Here is a 14,526-nt window from a genome sequence, read left to right on the forward strand (position 1 = left end):
AGAACTTCCTTTAAAATTGGGAATTCCCAGTTTCTGGGCAAATTCGCAAGCCTTCTCCCGAAGAATAGAACCTGAGAGAGGTAAATTATTCTCTCTGGCTTGATTGACAAAAATTTCCATTGACCGTTCCAGCTTCTCGTTCCCAACCAACCTTATACGCTTTTTGTCCACATTCAATTTTCCCATCCGATGCCATTTTTCCTTTTGCTTGAATAGTGTTGACACCGTACTTTGTGCAATACTGAAATCTTTTGCAACTTCAGACACCTTTCGCCCATACTTTTCGACCTGCTCGATGATGCTCAAACGTTGCGCTATTTATTTATTTATTTATAATGATACTACATCCCATTGAGAGATTAGATCTTCTTCACAATTTTTCGCCAATAGTCCCGATCCATGGCTGCAGTTCTCCAACTCCCGGCTGCACCGATTCTTGCCAAGTCCTGCTCCACCTGGTCCAACCACCTCGCTCGCTGGGCTCCTCTCCTTCTTGTTCCTACCGGATTCGATGCGAACACCATCTTTGCAGGGCTGCTGTCCGGCAATCTTGCAACATGCCCTGCCCATCGCACTCGTCCAGCCTTGGCGACTTTCTGAATGCTGGTGGTTCATTCTCCTTCTCCATACTCCGCTTTCCTGTACACCACCGTATATTGTTCTGAGCACTCGGCGTTCGAAAACTCCAAGCGCTTGTGAGTCCTCTTCAAGCATCGTCCATGCTTCGTGCCCATAGAGAACAACCGGTCGAATTAGGGATTTGTACATGGTACACTTCGTACGGGGTCGGAGTTTGTTGGACCTCAAGGATTTGCGGAGCCCATAGTAGGCACGACTTCCATTGACAATGCGTCTTCGAATTTCACGGCTGTTGTTGTTGTCAGTTGTTATCAACGAGCCAAGGTAGACAAATTCCTCTACCACCTCGAGCTCGTCGCCGTCGATCACAACACTACTACCAAGAAGAACTCTGTTGCGATCAGTCCCTCCAGCTAGCATGTATTTAGACTTAGACGCATTGATCCCAAGCCCAATCAGCCCTGCTTCGTGTTTCAGTCGGGTATACAAGTCGGCTACCGTCGCATGTGTTCTTCCGATTATGTCCACGTCGTCGGCGAAGCAGATAAACTGACTAGACTTGTTGAAAATCGTGCCCCGCATGTTGAAGCCCGCTCTCCGCATAACACCTTCCAGCGCCACGTTGAAGAGCAGACAGGAGATTCCATCGCCTTATCGAAGTCCCCTGTGAGTCTCAAATGATTCCGACAGCTCACCTGAGATCCGCACACTGCACCGCACACCGTTCATCGTTGCCTGAATCAGTCTTGTCAGCTTTCGGGGAAAGCCGTGTTCGTCCATGATCCTCCATAGCTGTCGTCGGTCGATTGTATCATATGCGGCCTTGAAGTCGACGAAGATGTGGAGTGTAGGGACCTGATACTCGCGGCACTTTTGGAGGATCTGCCGCAGTGTAAAAATCTGGTCCGTCGTCGAGCAACCGGGCATGAATCCGGCCTGATAACTTCCCACAAATCTACTTACTATTGGCGATAGGCGGCGGAAGAGGATCTGAGACAAAATTTTGTAGGCATCATTCAGGATTGTGATGGCACGATAGTTCCCACAATCCAACTTGTCGCCTGTTTTATAGATGGGGCAGATTACCCCGTCCTTCCACTCCTCCGGTAGCTGTTCTGTGTCCCAGATCCTGACTATCAACTGGTGCATACACTCTACGAGTTTTCTCGGACCTCCCTTGAAGAGCTCCGCTACGAGGCCATCCTTACCAGCTGCTTTGTGGTTCTTGAGCTGATTAATGGCTTCCTTAACTTCACCCATCGTCGGGGGTGGTACGTCGTCGTTGTTCATTGCACCGGTGTAGTCCTTCTCAACGCCGTCTAGGTCTCCTGTCTGCGCGCTGTTCAGGTGTTCATCGTAGTGCTGCCTCCACCTTTCGATCACAGGTGATCTCCAGGTGTAACGGTATTGGAGGCTGTGCTGGAAGAAGGTGCTACGTATGGCCATGTTCTTGGAGGCAGCGAAGTCGATAAGTCTTAGGCCGTTTTCGTTGGTTCGCTGATGGGCGCTGAACCTACCAATTACCGGTCTGAATTCCTCCTCCTGGCCAACCTGAGCGTTCACGTTGCGCTATGGTTAGCGTTTTAATCGTTCGCTTGAAAGGTTTTCCCTGGTTTTCCATACTTGAAAAAAAAATCCTTGATAATACGAACACTTCGTCTTCACTTTCAAGAGCAATTGAAATGACAGCTAGAAACGCACAAAAACAAGTACGCGAAAATCAATCGAGCTAGCGAGGTAAAAATCCATGGAAAAATGAAACAAAGCCCATCGAGTAAGAGAGGCATCGAGTAAGGGAGGTATCGAGTTAGGGAGAGAAGAATGCATGTAAAATCAAAGGTGCCATGAAATTCATCGAGTTAGGGAAAATATCGAGTTACAGAACATCGAGTAAGGGAAAGTTGACTGTAATTGAAAACATTACTCGTAGCGAATGTGATTCTATGTTAGTTTATATCTCTACATTGTGGTCCTTGGAATGATGTTAAAACCTTCGCACAATCCAGATTTACTGCAAATATGGGTTGGACAAAAATGTAAAGGGATTTGTACTTTCGTCCACTACAGTCTCAAGGTCGAACTGATCGTAATTTTTTCATGTACAGGTCGGACTCGATTATCCGGAGTGTTTTATTTTTGATTTTCGGAAATTTTGAATAATTTGTATAATAATTCCATATTGAATAGCTGATATGGGTATCAAATGAAAGGGCTTGACTAGTAGAATACAGTTATTTATGAAAAATGTAAACCCAAAATGGCCGTCACCACAAAATGGCGCCATATATATTTCCTCACAACTCCATCAATATGGGTATTGAATGAAAGGGCTTGACTGGTGGAACACAGTAGATCATGAAAAATCCAAATCCAAGATGACCGCAGTTCTCGAATAAACAATTACTTTTTAATGGTTCCATTCAGCTTACCCTGTTTTAGGGATTGCATTACCGTCCCAAAATTCAATAACCGGTTATTTGGTAATGAAAATTTTATTACCTGTAAAACCGGTGAATTACCGGTAAAAAAATACTTTGAAATAAACCATTTTCTTAAAGAAACGGCTTTTATTGATAATGATTAGTTTACGAGAAAAAAAAACAAGTTTTTGCTACTTAGCTTGTTGATTAAATTAACATCTGAAAACACAATTCAGTTTCCTCGTATTCTAATCTAAATTGGAACTCATTTAAAACAATCGTTTTTCTGCAATTCGGAGCGCCAAGCAGCTGCTTCGAATTCTCTGATGGTGGCTCCGAAAGCTGTTCTAACATAAATTGCAATCCGACATCAGCTTCATAAAGGATGCGGTTCTTCCGACATAGCAGTTTAACATCGACCAGAATTGGTTTAAGGGTACCAACCAGTTCCTTCACCGCTGTCAGTACTTCATCGCTGAAGCTTATGTTGTGTTTCGTTTTCAGATCGAGCAGCGATTTTTGAACTGAAGTTCAGAGATCGTAAAATCGACGCAACACTGCTGGTTCAGTTTTTTCGACCCTGTTTTGATTCTCGAGTAATATTTTGAAGTGGCGTAAAGGCCAATGTTATTTACGGTGCAAACATGAAAATTACCGAAAATACCGGGTTTTGATTGTAAAATTACCGGTAATTCGGTAATGAAAAATGACCCGGTATTACCGGTAAAACCGGCTAACAATCCCTACCCTTTTTGTATGTATGTTTGAGTGTTATGTAGGGTTGTCCCAGATTAATAGAAAATTGACCCCGTTTTCCATGATCTTTAAAAAATCAATTTGGCCGCCGCTAAAAAATGGCTGAATGGCTTGAATTGGAGAATACATTACACTATGAACAACATAAATTCGAAAAGGTCGCCCCCACAAAATGGTCGACTATGTATTTTTTGCAATCCCCTCAATATTGGTATCAAATGAAATGATTCGACTTAAAGAATACATCATCAAAATATTCCGAAGAAAGTTAGGTAAGTTAAATTTTCTATTAATGTGGGACAACCCTACATACTACATATGAAGCATACATAGAAAACGGTTCAAGCTGAATGAAACTATTTAACTCTTTGGGGTCATTAATCTGCTCCCAGCCACCATACCTTTTTACCGTTCTGGTCGTTTGTCTGCTCTCAGCCACCACAGCAAGGAACTATACTAATCTTATACTTTACGCAACAATTTATTATATTTACACTTTTTATAAACGAATTTTAATGTCTAGTGAACCAGTTCAAGAATCAAAACGGTGCTTCTATCTATCTATCTATATATATAAAAATGGAGTGATGTCTGTCTGTCTGTCTGATTCTTATAGACTTGGAAACTACTGAACCGATCGACATGAAAATTGGTATGTAGGGGTTTTTGGGGCCGGGGAAGGTTTTCGTGATATTTTGAGACCCCTCCCCCCTCTCTAAGGGGGGGCTGCCATACAAATGAAACACAAATTTCTGCATTACTCGGAAATTAACCAAGCAAACGAAACCAAAGTTGGCATGTGAAAGTTTTAGGGTGCAATAAATGTTTCTATGATGGTTAGACAGTCCTTCCCCCACTCAAAGGGGGGGCTGCCGTACAAATGAAACACAAATTTTTGCATTACCCGAGAATTAATCAAGCAAATTAAACCAAATTAGGCATATGGAAACTTTAGGGTGCAATGAATGTTTCTATGGTGGTTAGATACCCCTCCCCCCTCTCTTAGGGGTGGCTGCCATACAAATAAATGGGCGGGACGAAGTTTGCCGGGTTAGCTAGTGAGTAATAAATAACGATATTCAGTATAAACGAAAGTTGTTAACCATGCTTGAGGAAAGGCTTAATGCAACATTTCATGCATTGCGGCAATGTGTAGATGTGAAGAGCATTGTTCTGTTTGTTCAAACAGAAAGATTAAAGGCGGAAGACCCCGAACTAATGATTTTTTTGATAGATGCGAAAACCAGGGCTGTAATTTGGGGACTGTTTCGAAAAAAATCACACGAAGAAATTTTCTACAAATATTTTTGACGTAGGACTACGTCTTTCATTTCTATACCGGGGTGTAAAATCAAAGTTTCGAAAACGAAAGCGTTACGACGGAGACCGAGATTTTGAGTGTTAATAGCTCCTAAACAACTGAACGAAATGGTATGATAAACATTTCATTCGAAAGATAAAATGTCTACGCGTTCTATACTTGTTACTTTCTGATCCAAAAACTTGTTTCAATAGTCTTAAATTTGCTTTCAAAATAGGCTATTGAAATCACCAATCGGTATATAAGCGAGCGCCGCTCGGAAATCCACTCAGTTCTAATTGAACAGCGATTGGAGCATGTTGTCGCTGTTGTGGTGAAGCTCTTCATTTATCATGAAAGCGCGGATGAACGGTATCACCAAGAGCCTGTTTGTGCACCTTAGGCCAGAAGGGAATCCATCAGGAGGAGAGTGATGCTACAAACGGTTCCCCGGGAAGATCTCGAAGCAGCCGCTACACACACACACACACACACACACATACACGCACGGAATTCTTTCCGTTTGGATCGAGAAAGATCCGGAAAATAATCTGCCAGTTCCTCTAGGAATTTAAAAATACATTCATGTGAAAGAGTTTATTTTAATGTTTTCTATCCATGTAACACTGTGACCAAATACATTAGGTTTTGTGATTTTTCAATCAATCGCAATCAACAGGATAGCTTCTGAAGATTATTCTTCCCCATCAGTAGGATATTTCCGTATCCAATATTGGATGCATAAAACCTTATGCCTCCAACGTAACGCTCTCGTTTTCGAAGTTCTCCAAATATTCATTCATTCAGAATGAATTCAGATTCAACTTCATACAAATGATCTCTAAATCAACGATAGTCCTACGTCACCCTTGCGGTTATAGCATAGATATAACCCACTTCCTGTTTTTCTATGTAAGTAACACATTGAAACACATTACGACCAGTACGATACCCTTGTTCAAATTTAATACGACCGCAAAGGGTTAAAAAGTAATTAGTTGTTTGGGGACTGCGGCCATCTTGGAATTGGATTTTTCATTATCTGCTATGTTCTACTAGTCGAGAACTTTTTTTTGATACCCATATTGATGAGATTTTGAAAAAAATATATATAGCGCCATTTTGTGGTGGCGACTATTTTGGATTTGCATGTTTCATATATAACTGTGTTCTACTAGTCAATCCCTTTCATTTCATATACATATTGATGGGGTTCTGAGAGAATTTGCAATCCGCTATTTTGTAGCGGCCACCATCTTGGATTTACATTTTTCATAAACAACTGTGTTCTATTAGTCAACCCCTTTCATTTGATATACATATTGATGGGGTTCTGAAAAAAATTGTGATCCACCATTTTGTAGCGGTCGCCATTTTTTATTAACATTTTCCATAAATAATTGTGTTCTACTGGTCAAGCCCTTTCATTCGATACCCATATTGATGGGATTTTGAGAAAATATGTACATAATCCGCCATTTTTTAGCGGCCGCCATCTTGGATTTTCAAGATGAAAATTCGGGAGAAATTTCGTTTTTTATGACTCGATTATCCGGGGTGAAAAAAAATCAATACTTTGGATAATCGAGTCCGACCTGTGTTTGAAATCTGCCAACATAATCCGATTAAAAATTTCAGAAGTTTCATGCAGTCACCATTTTTGTTTGGTGTTAAAAACTGTGGATTTTGAGCTTACGACCTACGATCTGCGGGCACCATTGATGTATTGCTATAAACTAAAAAATCCGCTTTCGATTCTCTTTGGCGGAAGCTCGCGGTGGGAATGCTCTCGACAAATCGCAATGTTATGGGTGGTTCAAAATGTTTTAGAGTAAGAAATGAGGAGCACGTTTGAAGGAACTGAATACTGGTGAAACTGTTAAAAGTGAACATTTGTTCGAAATGAACCGTGCTCCGCTTCAAAAACGACCGGAATATGAGGAAAGGCAACACAAACATGTTTTTCTTGATGGCAATGTCCTGTCACACAGGACAAGTGAAACGGTTGAGCTACTCGATTGAAATCAACTGCTGCATGCCGCCTATCCATCAGACTTGGCTCCTTCCGATTACCGATTTGTTTTCATCGATTTTTATGAAAATGTGCGAAAACGCCCCATAAACGAAGATTTTTTGGCTCCAGGGTGCCCAACGATGTTGGAATATATGCTAGATGAGAGAGTTCTTCGCACGACAAGTTATGCACAAGTTATAACGCTAACTGATCTAGGTTCGATATTTGCCACTGTTCCTTCCTTGTTAATTTGAGAAAGGCTTTAAACTGAAACTTCGCTCGCCACTAGTCTCCTCAATACTTAAGCCGGGTTTATACGTTGTCAGTTACTCGGTGCGAGTTGGGCGCTAAACGAACCGAAGAATGACAAACATACCCATACCACAAAATTTCACATTTGATTTGTATGTATGAGACTACCCGCAACCGAGCTACTTCAATGTCGACGAGTAGCTCCATACATACAAAACAAATGTCAAATTTCGTGGTATGGGTACGTTCGTCATTCTTCGGTTCGTTTAGCGTTTGACTTGCACCGAGTAACTGACAACGTATAAGCCCGACTAGAGATGTGCCATCCGCTCATGAGCTGTTCCGAAGAGTCGACTCTTCGAAGTGAGTTGACGCGGAACAGCTCGCAAAAAAAATCAAACAGCTCTTCAGCTCACTTTGATGATGATGAAGAAGAGAAAAGAGCTGTAGAATTGAAGAGAGTGTGTGAGCTGTAAGATTCAAATGAACTGACCGTCTCTCGCTCTTCGTGTTAAGACATCAGTTTAGTTTCATTTGTCCCTCGTCTTTTCAACTGTTATATTCGCGTTGACGGCATTGAGCTTTGTTTACCAGTTTAGGGGGCGCCAAAAATAATAATTGGCTCTCAGGCAGAATGAACACGTTTTTAAAATTCAAATTATTAATGAAAATTAACTTCTGTGTATCAAATGAGTATTCTATTTCAATGAAAAACACTTTGTTTGCAGGCGGTGCAAAAATCTCATAAGATTTTTTTTTTTTTGAAGAAAACTTTCTATTGTAATGTAAAGCCTCAGTAAAAATGTCGGAAATGTTGTACTCGCCGAGTCTGTTGTAAATAATAGTCTGGAATACGTGTTTCAAGTAATTAATAATATGGTGTGAAAAATTTCATTTGAATTTTAACATTTTCAAACTGGCTTCGTGGCTATCGAGTTTGGGACCCAAATTGAAAGTCGGCACTGACAACTGAGCTGAAGAGCTGTTCATAAAGAACAGCTCATTTAGATGAGCTGATATGATCAGAGCTGTTCATCATGATGAGCTGATTTGCACACCTCTAAGCCCGACATTAGAAAGTAGGTGATACAATACGATTTTGCAGGTTCGAGCCTATGGACAATGGGGAATAAAACAGTGGCAATATAAATTTTCTTATTTTTATCATAGTCCTACAAATGGTTAATTCCAACAATCTTCTTCTGAGAATGACTGGTTTTTCCTGACCTAGCTTTTTGAAACACAATGACACAAGACACGATTCACCTGATGCATCCTACTACATTTTTCTCATGGCTACTGTGATAACTCGTGAAAAATATTCACAGCCAAGAACAGGGATGGTAAAAAATCGCTTCTAACGATCGTTGGACATCCCTCTAATCCAGAAGGGCCACAAAAAAAAAATTAGATGTACCGGTAAGTTTCTTCGGTTTTACAACAGATGGCGTAACTTGATTATTATTCCAGTGAATCAAATTTCTAGCCATCTACTGCCAATGCGCATCTTTTTCAGTATATGTCAAAAAGTTGAAGCGTAAACAAAGTTTTTGGCCACTCTGAATGTGTCGAATTTCGTACCAACGAGAGTGTTTTTGCGGGGAGTGTTACTTCATTACTTCAATATGAAGAAAAAAGCTGCGGAAAGTCATCACATTTTGGTGGAAGTTCATGGTGACCGTGCTCCAACTGAGCGAACGTGTCAGACGTGGTTTGCACGGTTTAAAAGTGGTGATTTTAACTTGGAAGACGAAGAACGTTCCGGACCGCAAAAAAAGATTGAAAATGAAGAATTGGAGACTTTACTCGATCAAGATCCGTCATAAGCGCAACAAGAACTTGCAAATACACTTGGAGTAGCTCAGCAACCCATATCCGATCGTTTGAAAGTAATGGGAATGATCCTAAAGATATTATATTGGGTGCCGTATGAATTGAAGTCACGAGACGTCGAACGCCATTTTTTCACGTGCGAACAACTGCTCCAACGTCATAAAAATAGGTTTTTTTTTGCATCGAATTATTTGTGATGAAAAGTGGGTCCATTACGACAATCCTAAACGTCGGGCAACGTATGGATACCCCGGCCATGCATCAACATCGACGGCCGCGCGGAATATTCACAGCCGGAAGGTTATGCTGTCTATTTGGTGGGACCAGCTGGGTGTGGTGTACTATAAGCTGCTAAAACCGAACGAAACCATTACGGGGGACCTCTACCGGCCGCATGTCGCGAAATCGGTCAAAACATACTTGGAAACGCCACCCGCCGTATTCTCCAGACATTGCTCCGTCCGATTACTACCATTTTCAATCGATGCAACATGATCTGGTTGACCAGCACTTCTCCAATTTTGATGAAGTCAAAAATTGGATTGATTCGTGGTTAGCCGACAAACCGGTCGATTATTTCCACAAAGGGATCCGTGAATTGCCAGAAAGATGGGAAAAAGTTGTGACTAGCGATGGGCAATACTTTGAATATTAAATTTGTAACCATTTTTGCAGAATAAAGCATTAATTTTTGGAAAAAAAGAAACTTACTATTAAAAAACTATGGTGTTCCATGAGCAGGATTATCAGGTGGAGCAGACGGTAGAGTTTGCGAGCGTAGTGTGCGTGATAGCAAGCGCTGCCATAGCTACTTTTCACATCGTGACGTCAATATTTGTGTTTACCTTCAATTGCCTTCCACATCCATGTGAAAACGCTTTTTTCAGCATGTTTAACATGAGTATAAAGTGACAGTGTACAGTGGTTATTTGTAAAATGTGATGTCGGAAAAGATGCATAAAAGTGATATTTCTGTGTGTCATTCTCACTCTCTCACCTTCATAGAAACAATCCAATTTTCGTTGTGATGATATGATGATGTTCTCAAGGCTCACAGTGTCGATTTATCTGATTTGAGAAAAATAGTTCACAATTAAGCAACATTTCATTGAAAATGCTGCTATTCCCGAGAACTAAGAATACGACTGTTCTCTTGACCTTTTTGCTCCTTAAATGATGGAAGTAAGTCTCAATACAATTGTCATTTATTAAAATACAATCTTGTAATTTCATGAGCAATTTGGCTCATAAAATCATGAAAGCGTGAGTCTTTTTATCATTGTTTTATTTAATCCATATACACTAAGGTGGCAGGAAAAATGGACATGTTGAATTTCAAAAACCGACCATGTATCTTTTACTTATTGGCCCAAAAAAGTTACCTGTGCAAAGTTTCAGCTCAATCGGACATGATTTAGGGGTGCCGCTCAAAATTTTGATTTTTTGGGAGAGGCGAGAGTAAAGGAAATTTGGCCCGAAAGTCACATAGCATGGAAGGGCGCCCAGGCATGCGTAGCAAAAAAAAAAGGGTATTGGTGTAATGTAGTGTAATGTTTTTTGCGAAAATCAAAGAGAGATTATTGGTTTCATGTACGAACAGAAGCAACTACTTAGATGGATGTTTTTTTAGCCAGCTGAAATATAACAGCGGCTGGCCACATACCACGTGGACAGAATAAGCACGATTTTACACTCCCCCTTCCCCCTCCGAGAACAAACGTGGACATTTTCATACCCCTCCCCCTGTTGTCGTGGACATTTTTGCTTATTTAATTAGTATAATTGAGGAAATAACTGGATTGCGCTTACATTAAATTTTAATTCCATTCGATTTCGAAACGCCTGTACTTTCGATATAAATCATGACATGAAGACAAAAAAATCATCATTCAACTATAAATTTCTGGTTTATGGATATCGTACGTACATATTTTAGTTTAATGTGTATATGCGTTGTAGACAAAAGACATCGCAAGAAAAGATAAAACGTTTGCTTTCAAAGTTTCTATAAATTTTAAAAATATATTCACAATAACAATCCAATCAACCTGACTATTTCGCTTTCTTTTGATTCATAGAAAGTTTCAGTAGAACTAACCTCTGTAGAAAGAGGTATTCTCTATCGAATGATCCGTTTATCCTTTAATTTTGAATCATGAATATTTCATGAAATAATGAACGCACCGCAAATCGATGGTCAAATCTGCCCACTGCAAACTTGAAAATATTCTATACAAGGTCCAGTTGTTGCTTTGACCAATGCATTATTTTAAAACAGAATTATAGCGTTTCAAAAATCATTGAAAATTTTCGATGTCGCATTTTGCTCCTCTATTTTTTTTTTGTCGAGTGTAGTTTTTTTGCCCACTCCGGAGTACGATTGGTCACAGGTAATCTCGATTCATTTACACATTCGCTTCACTTTAAGTCATCAGCGCAATGCGAAACCTTTTCCGCAATAGTTCTGGGAATTTTCAAAGGGTACTAATAGCGTATTAGAAATATTTTCAATGTATATTTTTTAATTTTTCTACTGCTAATTGACCATTCTTCATTGAGTGTCTAGATGGCTTTCAAAATGCTCGCGGGGAAAAACTACCTAGCTCGAAATATTTCGATCGACTTGATAAAATTCCGTTCTGTATTCTGTTCAAGTTGTTTTTGCATTTCGTTCAATCTGCTTCTCTTCGAACATTAAATGGGCCAAAAAAAATAGGGAATGCAAAATTATATCTCGAATGAAGTAATGGTTTCGAACGGAATGCAAATCCGGCGGAATGCAGAATCGGTTTATACTTCAGAAAACTCACGACTCATTGATTTTTTTTACTAACCTTGCCCGAAAAGTTATTAGTATTGCTCTTTGGTTTTCCTCCGCTAAAATCCTCATCAAAACTTATCAAATTCGAACAGTTTTCTAAAGAACAATTCAACGCCAAATTAATCAGTCGCTGCCCCGATCCTCCCCATTTTTTAAAAATTTGTACATTTTTGGTTTGAAATCTGCTGCCCGATTGAAATAAGTTTTTGAGAAATCAATTAATTTAACAGAAAGTTAATTGATTCCTCAAAAACATGAAGAAATGTTCAACCCATTTCAGGCCAAGCGTTCGAAAAATCGAACAGCAACTTTGATAATGTTTCATGGCTTTGGAGCCACGCTACCATATGGTAAGGTTTTGGCCTCAAATGATAGCTCAATTTATTAGCTATCACTTACCATCAATTTCATTCGATTTTGTGTAACCTTATTGGACAATAAATTCGGATTAAAGCAATTATGTGCGAAAAGTACATAACCTCACATAACCTAATAAAAAACAAAACCTTCTTAAATGAAAAAATATGTAAACGTTCTTACGGTATTACTTTGATAAAATAACACACATTGTGATGTAGAAAAAAAAAACCATTGGAAACCTCCTACATAATCATGAATATAGGTTTTAGCTAATGTTGACGTAGGACTACGTCTAACCTTGCAATATAGGGGCCCATTTCAATATTTCGGTGTGAAAAATCACAGGAGGGTTGTGTCCGAGACACGACCGCATAGTTGACGTACGATTCCGTTAGGCTATCTGATTTGGTGGCCTCCAGAAAATAGCCGTTGTGTTTGGTTTTTGGGTATTGTTTGTTCACTCCATCAGTGTTTACCGAGTGATGATGACAGAAGGATGCCAAACAGTTGTTGGATGGTGCGTATCAGATAAAATATACTGAAGTGAAACGAGATATGATGAAAACCGCCTTCTGTGAATTATCTTTTATAATTTTTACTTTCTGAGTGTTTATTCAACTCAATGCGAATTTCAATTGGGCTAACAACCCCTGATACTATATGTAGAGGAATCACTTTTTCTAATATTTCTTCACTTTTCTAATTTTTCTCGCCGTATAAACTTTAATTGGGTGAAGATGAACACAACAAAACAGACGGCTTGAACCAAACGACCCGTTCTCGAGCGGGAACACACCTTGGTTTTTGAAAATTGAAATAAATCTTTTCATACATCAAGTTATTTTTAACACAACTGCTACCATACACGATTGGTCATTGATATGAAATTTCAAGAAGCAACCAACATTAAAGTTCCAAATTTAAATTTTATTCGCTAGAATTAATCGTATCACTCACCTTACTTGCAGTATAAAAATGCCACCTACTTTCATGTATTTGCAATGTTCTTCCTCTTCTTTTCCTTTGTTTACGGGGACTTTAAATCTAGTGATTCAATCGTCTTCGGTATTCATTTTGTTTCTATTCTTACTATTTCGAGTTTCAAAAATTATTCATGTTTTCTTGTACAGTTCAGTTTCTTTCAAAAATTCTATTAAATTACTTTCCTGTGTTTCATCGTTACTTAGAATGTCTCTTAAGTTCTTTCCTATATTATTTTTAGTTCTAGCGTCCTTTGTATGCTGGCAATCCAGTAGTAAGTGACCTACGGAAATGGGGGCCTATGTTCCAACTTTGGCGGATCTGCTGTTTCGCATCAGAACGAGGAATGGGAACATTAGGGGATTCTTGGGTACTACCCCTACCGGCTAATTTGTCGGCAGCAGTATTTGCGGGAATTCCGGTGTGACCGGGAACCCAACAGAAGGTGATATTTTTATTGGAAGCTGCTTCTTCTATTTGAGTGATCCATGGGTGAAGGTTTTTTCCTTTTTGAAGAGCCAGGAAACAGTTCGCGGAATCAGAAAATATAACAGTAGGAAGTGAATCATGCGTGCACTCTTGGGTAGCGATTAGAAGCGAAAAAGCTTCTGCGCTAAAAAAAATTCGAAAGTTCCACAACCGACACCATCTATGCTTACTGAACCATCAGTGTAAACTTGATGTTCAATCTGGAATTTTGTTTCTACGAGGTGATTGGAACAGACTTTTATATTAGATTGGGGATCTCCTGCACGAACTTCCTTGAGTAAATCAAGGTTAACATTCGGCGGTTTTTCATTCCAATTCCTTTCCATAACCGTCGAATGTACACATATACCGGGAAGATCCTGATTCGTGTGCTTTAAAACGGTCCTTTGCCCGAGATATTAATGGGCATGTGGCATGAAACTAAGTTTCTTGTCAAAGGTTACTCCGAGTATTTTAAGAATTTTAACTGAGGGGATTTGGGTTTCAAAAATTTTGGGGTTGGAAATTTAGAAGTGAGCTTTGGGACTACATATATGAAGAACTTTAGATTTTTCCGGAGATATTTCGAAACCAACATTTTGGGCCCAGTCTAGAACGGAATCAATTGCTCTCTGAAGGGCCTGATTCTCGAATACACTTCACGGTGGAAACGAAATAAACGGCAAGCCAATGAACTACGTTTTACGAGTTAGTGAAGTGTCGAAGATCATAATGAGTTTTC

The 14,526-nt window shown here is 39.7% G+C and overlaps 2 protein-coding genes across 5 annotated transcripts in view; one reads left to right on the forward strand and one right to left on the reverse strand.

Annotated features, from left to right (window-relative positions):
• Positions 1 to 14,526, forward strand: part of LOC129762258 (uncharacterized) — a 78,846-nt gene that overhangs the window by 14,234 nt on the left and 50,086 nt on the right. The gene's annotated exons all lie outside the window — the stretch shown is intronic.
• The window catches only part of LOC129762259 (uncharacterized), a 48,001-nt gene that overhangs the window by 746 nt on the left and 32,729 nt on the right, over positions 1 to 14,526 (reverse strand). The gene's annotated exons all lie outside the window — the stretch shown is intronic.

Source organism: Toxorhynchites rutilus, chromosome 1 (assembly GCF_029784135.1).
Source record: "Toxorhynchites rutilus septentrionalis strain SRP chromosome 1, ASM2978413v1, whole genome shotgun sequence".
In the NCBI taxonomy this organism is placed as follows: domain Eukaryota; kingdom Metazoa; phylum Arthropoda; class Insecta; order Diptera; family Culicidae; genus Toxorhynchites; species Toxorhynchites rutilus.